A 7,147-nucleotide genomic window follows, 5' to 3' on the forward strand; every position below is an offset into this window, starting at 1 on the left:
TTTTAATAATATCTTAATTTATTTTAGTAGGAAGAATTCCAAGGGGTGACTCGCCTTCCCTAGTAGGCCCCTCCTACTTGAATGAGAGACTACCTTTGGTAGACTCATTTTTTTTTTTGTAATTATGAGAGGAAGAGGAAAGGTGAATTGCCTCTCCCTCCTCTCTAAGGAAAAAAAAGAGACAAAGTTTAACTTAATTACCTTGTGGAGGAGGAAGAGACACCATAATGGAACCTCATGCATCTCTCCCTCCCCCTTTCTATATTAAATGAGGCCCTATTTAAATAGGGCCTCCTAAAATCTCTCTCTCTCTCTCTCTCTCTCTCTCTCTCTCTCTCACACACACACACACACACACACACACACCTCATATTGTTAAGGGAGGAATGCCAATGTTGGAGTTTCAGAGGGCTTAATGGAATAGTGCGCACAATCAAGAACGTGTTCGATCTCTAAGCATACTTTGAGGTAGGATTCTTAGATGAAGGGTCGTGAGTGGGGAGACAATGTGTAAGATCATATTGTCTTTGATCTAATGTGCTAATCAACTCTCATCTTTCAGTGAGTTGATAGTAAATTATAGGCGAAATCGAATCACGGATGTGTGACTTGAGTGGTTATGAATAAAGAGAATATGATATTTGGGTCTCACAATTTTGTTTATGCTACTTCTTCATGATCTTGTGCTTAGTGTAAATGGTGTTATTTGGGAGAATAGACACTACACACACACACACACACACACACACACACACACACACACATATATATATATATGTATATTCTCTTGTTTTGATCTATTCATTGATTAAGGAATATATATATATATAGGGGTCTAGGATAATGAACGTTAGAAGTTCATCCAGGATGATTGTCCATGTTGATCGTTGGTTTAGAATTTTTTGTTCATGAGTTGTGTTTCATGTTTGTTAAATAGATAGTCTTACTTTAGTGTTTCACTCACGCATACACACACGTCTATTATTTTCTTTAAAAAATATATAAAATATAAATATATTTTTATTGTGTGTGAAAGTACTTGAGATTGAACTAGGGCCCACATGACCCTAGTTCACCTCCTTCTTTACCGCATGGCCTGTAGGTCAGACCAGCCTAGTGGTCGGTCTGACTGGATCGGCCAGGTCAATTAACCCACCCAAGTAGAATGGCATGGCAGGGTGCGCTGCACCCGTGTTGGGCGCCAATGCTGTTTATAGTATGGGATAAAAAAAAATGTGCATGAGGTTTCGCAAAACCCTTGTAGTGCCACATAAGCACTTATGGCATTCTATATGTGACATGAGTAATTTATACCATTATTCAATGGTGCATTGCGTGCATTGGTGTGATTGCCCGAAACTGGGCTGGGTCAAAACCAACCTACGGGGTACCATGGCCAAGACATCTAAATTGATAAGTTGCATGTACACAATCTTAATAAAATGCCCAACTAGTTTAAATATACTGGGACTTGTTTCCAGTACTTGTTGGTTTTAATACACCACAAGTTCATTGGATGGGTGCTCTGAACATACCCAAATAAAAATATAAATGTTCTTGACTACCTCTTTTATGTAGTTTACATTCTTGTATTATAGGCTAGAATACTCTGTACCCAGAGTGGTACTTAGGTTCTTGAAACCTTGGTTTGCCTAAGAGATGCTAGTACAGAAAACTTGAATAAATCAAATTGAAAAGAAAAGAAATAGATACCCATCCAGTCTAGGGTTACCTTAGAGAGGATAGGTGGTACAAACTTTATTGGGTTATTGTTGTTGAAATATATAATATTTGAAACTAAGCTATGTGTGTGAGAATGGCTAGATGGTCCTCCAACCATAGAGTTTAGGGGACCCAGAGTACCAAAATTTATCCTAAGTTGGTAGGTCCTGAACCTTCTGTAGAAGTCTGATGCATCTTGTTTATCTCAGCCTTTAGAGGTTATCGCTTGGTCATTATACCACCCCTTTAGAGATCTGATTCAAATAGTCATCCAAAGTATTAAAATATCTAAGAAAAATAGACCACTGGTTGATCTCATTTGTCTCGACATATTCAAACTGCGTGTACCAATAAGGGGTTAAGCAAGTGAAACATAATTATTCCTATACAACTTTACTTTTTTGCACTTAGATGTACATACATGCTTGAATATGGTTTCTAAAATGCTTGAGCTAGATATTAACTGTTTTAAATAAATATATTGTCTGTTTCAAATTTCAGAATGCTCTTATATGATTGGCAATTTACTTTGCCTTGGAAAGAGATTTTCTACTGAGACTTGTGAAGTTTGACTCCCAATATTAACATTTTATAGTTCAAGATGATTGAGCGGGAGTTGTTGCAAGATGCTTTGGCTGGAGTCATGAATATCACAATTTTTATTGTTGATCTGGGTTGATTTTTAATTGTTCAAACATTATTAGTTAACTTGCTGCAATAACTCTTTAAAAATTTGGTTAATTGGTATTTATTTCAGTACCTTTGTCAAATGTGAAATTATCTGTAATTGATCAAGATTTTTTTAACTTCACTTTGATTATTTTCGTTGTGTTCTTTTTTTAAATAAGAAAAAAACCTTAAAAAATTAGATGAATTTTGGGGCGTTACAACTTGGTATTAGAGCCATGTTTTAGGAAAATATAATTCATGGCCCATTCAAGCAACTCAGCAACACTCTGTAAGTAGAAAGTTACTCTTAGTTTTGTTTTTTTGTGACTCCTAGGTGGCATTGGAAACCCAGATGGACGAGCTGGTTAAGGCCCTACATGATTTCACGGAGGTAGTACAACAACATGCTATTGCCATACGAGATCTACAATTGATAGTTTAGAAAAGTGCAAACTCCAAAGTTGTAGCTAAGTCTTGGACTCAACCAAGACTTGGTTGTTGGTGGTGCCATCATTGCCTCGAGAGACAGACTTACCCCCATAACGTGGAGGTTTTTCTCCATTATGGTAAGGTGGACCACACTATCTGGGATTTCCAAATAAGGAAGGTTGTAGATAGGAAGTCTATTGTTGTGACAACTCTTGCCAATAACATCTTGAGTTACTCGATGGGACGTTTCCTTTCAGACACATTGGTGAAGAAAGTGGACGAGAACCCACCAAAGCAAAGGTGCACAGTAATGCAAGGGAGTACTTCAAGATGTACTCACAACACCCGTAAAAGATAGAGATTTTTTTAGTAGTTAATATGAGTCTATGAACAAACTCGTGATAAATAAGTTTTTTTATGATAATATTTTTATAAGACAAACTTGATTTAATGACATACTTTCATCAAGATCAATAAAGTTTAGAAATTTGATAATAATATCTTGGTGATAGATAGTTGTGATGATTTGCACTTATTATGAAAGCTAACTAATATGACAGATAAACCATTGAGTGAACACAAACAACAATAATGCCAACGAATGGCAGGAATATAGATGTTTCATTATGAAAGCTCTCAATAATCTGACACAAACAATGAACACATACCTCCAAAAATAATTCGGACATGTGACTTATGAAAACTTCCTAAAATTAGACCTACCTACCTACCTACTCAAAAAAGGTCGATCCCGAGGTGGTCGAGAGTTGGTTTGAGAAGATCGAGCAAGCTTTCTGTGTCCTGCCTATACTTGAGGACCGACAGACTAACTTCAACACCTATTGGTTGAAGGGAGACATACAAAAGTGGTAGGATACAGTTTGTGAAGTCTGTTGCATAGGAACAATACTGATTTCTTGGGTTAAATTCAGAGAGGTCTTCCTAGAGATGTATTTTTCTCTGCATGCTCAGGAGTGGAAGCAACAAGATTTTTTGTAACTTACTTAGGACAACATGAGTCTGTGGACTACACCACCAAGTTCAGAAGCCTGGAGCACTACTGCCCGAACCTATTCACCAACAATAAGGCTAGGGAAAGTAAGTTCGTAAGGGGACTTAAGGGCAACTTAAGGTATCGGGTCACAACCAGCAGACCCAATTCCTTTAGTGACATCATAGAAGCGGCCACTAGTCTTAGTAAGGAGTGAAAAAAATAAAAAAGGGACAACAACAAGTTTAGTGGTAAGGGTGGAGTCCGTAGGCCACCATCCATCGAAGGAAAGAGGCAACCTCCCTACAAGAAGCAAAAACAACAAGAAGGGAACCACCCACCATCGAAGCAGAGCCAGTTGTACCCAAAGTGCAATTATTTTCATCCAAGACAACCATGTTCCTATAACATGAGCACTTGCCACTATTATGGGAAAGTTAGTCATTACGACCAGAATTGCCGGAAGAGGATACCAGATACACAAGGACAAACCACTAGAGGAATGCAACAACAAAGCAATAGCAGCACCAGACTAGCTAGAAGAAGGTTCAGGGGCGAGTTTATGCTACTACTGCTAAACATTTGAAGAAAAGCAACTTGGTTCAAGGTACAATTTTTGTCGCAGAACAAGTGACACTTGCTTTATTTGATTACGATGCAACACATTCTTTTATCTCATTTGACTTTACAAAACAACTTAGGGTACACATAGAACTACTAAATCATGCTTTGGATTGATATAATCCTATGGGTTTTAATTCGATGTGTGTAACATATGTATCTGATGTAAATATTAAGTTAAATGGGCACAGTCTACCTACTGATCTAATCATGCTAGATATGATCGAGTATGATGTGATCTTGGGTATGGACTGGTTGTACGTAATACTATGCATGTGTTATGTGTTATGAGGGAAAGGTCATGTTGTCCCGACCTGGATGCTTAAGAGTAGAATTCAGACTCTCAAGACCTCTTATGAAGAATTGAGTCATCTCCACATTAAAGGCCCAGAAATATATAAGGAAATGATGTACCACTTTCCTAGTCAATGTGAAAGTAGTGGATCTGAAACCAGTACCAAATGAAGGATTGGAGATTGTTTGAGAATTCTCAGATGTGTTTCCAAAAGAACTGCCTGGACTTCCTCCATCACGTGAAGTAGAGTTTGGTATCAAATTGGTACCCAGAACAACACCTATCTCTAAAGCACCCTATCGGATGACACCAACAAAACTTGAGTTGAAGAAAGAATTATGGAATTTAATGGATAAGGGTTTTATAAGACCCAATGTATCACCTTGGAGTGCACCTGTATTGTTTGTGAAGAAGAAAGATGGGTTGATGAGACTATGCATTGGATGTTGAATCAGGACACCTACCAAGAAGTCCCCTTGTTTTGCACAAGTCCAAACATACTTACCCATAGGATTGGGGTTAGCAGAGATGCACTCAACAAAAAAGTGGAAGACGTCAACTATCCTTTCCATGTTGACGAGTGTGGGAAGCTTGCCATTGATCAATAGGGCCATTTAAGGTGTATTTTTCTTTAAGAAATGAGATCAAACCCTTGTCATCAAATGCAATATCCCACCATCAGTTGCAGATTTGTGCCATATTTAAGAAGTTGAGGTGATGGATGCCAAGATCACCTCTCAATTTAGGGAGGGTGACTACCTCTCAACAAACAAGTGATTTCTTCCTATACAAAAGAAAGCCACTCTAAAGGAAATGCTTGATGGACTTAGAGAGTTGGCACTCAATCTTCTTATAACGTAAACATACATGAAATAGACAGGGATTGTGTTGAGTGTGTATCTGATCATGGTGACTCTACTCATGAACAAGAGGCAGTGTCCCCTCCAAGACAGCAATTTTGTAGAAACCCAATCAATAACCGGCTACCAAAGATTTGTCGATACCGTGGATGAAGCGAGCGGCAGACCCAAGTAGGTGAATGGCAGTGATCCCAAAGGGAACCCAAAAATTATAGAAGCCCCAAAGCTCAACCATCTGGCAGAGTTAAAGATAACAATGGAACACTTTGCCTCATTGTTGTGCATGCCAAAAAGTGATATAAAGCACTCATGAATGATGGTCACTTTGATCATAGCAGGTTCTCCAAATATGACATACTATAGGATAGTAAACTCATGGCCATAGAAGGAGCGAGATGGGAGGAACTGAGTTTGGACTGCATGTCTGAACATAGATGCCAGCCCCTCCATAACAATGTCAAAGAACAATGTAGATAACATGCAGCCTTGGCAAAGGCCACAATGCATGTTAAAGAACTTATCGATAGATCCATTGGCCAGAATAGTCTCAAAGGCTTTAGAGAAATCCAATTTAAGCATGAAATGTGGCTTGCAAGAGAGGGAGATGTTGTGGACAATCTCGGTAGCCATGATAGAGCAATTCTGAATCCTTCTACTTGAGATTAATGTTTTTTTGGTGCCCCCCACAATCTTATGAATGACCTTCTTAAGGTGATTGGCAAGGACTTTGGCAATTATTTTATAAACAAATAGTATGAGATATATAGGCCTAAAGTCCCAAATGTCAATGGCCCCCAACTTCTTCAGAACCAACACTAACAAGGTCATGTTAAAGAACTCGAGCATCATATCGTTCCTATGAAACTCTTTAAAGAGGGACAGGAGGTCAGGGGATGTGGTGTCCTAGAAAAAATTTAAAGAAATGAAGAGAAAACCCATCATAGCTTAGCACAACAAGAAATCTATGGATTAGCGACGGTCGTAATCCATCGCTAATTCATCGCAAATCCATCGCTAAACAGTTTAGTGATGGACTAGCGACGAATTAGCGATGGATAACTTTCATCATAATTTCCTAGTCGCTAATTAACAACAAAAAATATCTGTTGCTACTTTTGTCGCTAATTTGTGATGAATTAGCTAATGCCATGATTCGTCACAAGGTCGTCGTTAATCTGCGGAGATTTGGTTTTGCGACAGATACAAATTCGTCGCTATTGTAGCGTCAGAATTGCGATAGATTAAAATCCGTCGCAAAACATCGATCAATTCACTTTTGCGATGGATAAATATCCGTCGCTAAATTGGACGTCAATACTAATTAGCAACGAATATTATCCATCACTAATCCGTCGCAAACAATAAAAAAAAAATTTAAAAAATTATTTAAAATATAAATATCTAGAAAAAATTTCTTGTTATACAATTTATATATCCTGTATATAAAAAATAAAGTACACATAAAAAATACATATACGAAGCAGCTGAAACAATTTATTGATCCACTATAATCCTCGCCAAGTTCTAATTATTTACAAGTGAACATTTACAAAGAGTTTC

The sequence above is a fragment of the Nuphar pumila genome, chromosome 9 (assembly GCF_984573655.1).
Source record: "Nuphar pumila chromosome 9, dmNupPumi1.hap1.1, whole genome shotgun sequence".
Taxonomy (NCBI): domain Eukaryota; kingdom Viridiplantae; phylum Streptophyta; class Magnoliopsida; order Nymphaeales; family Nymphaeaceae; genus Nuphar; species Nuphar pumila.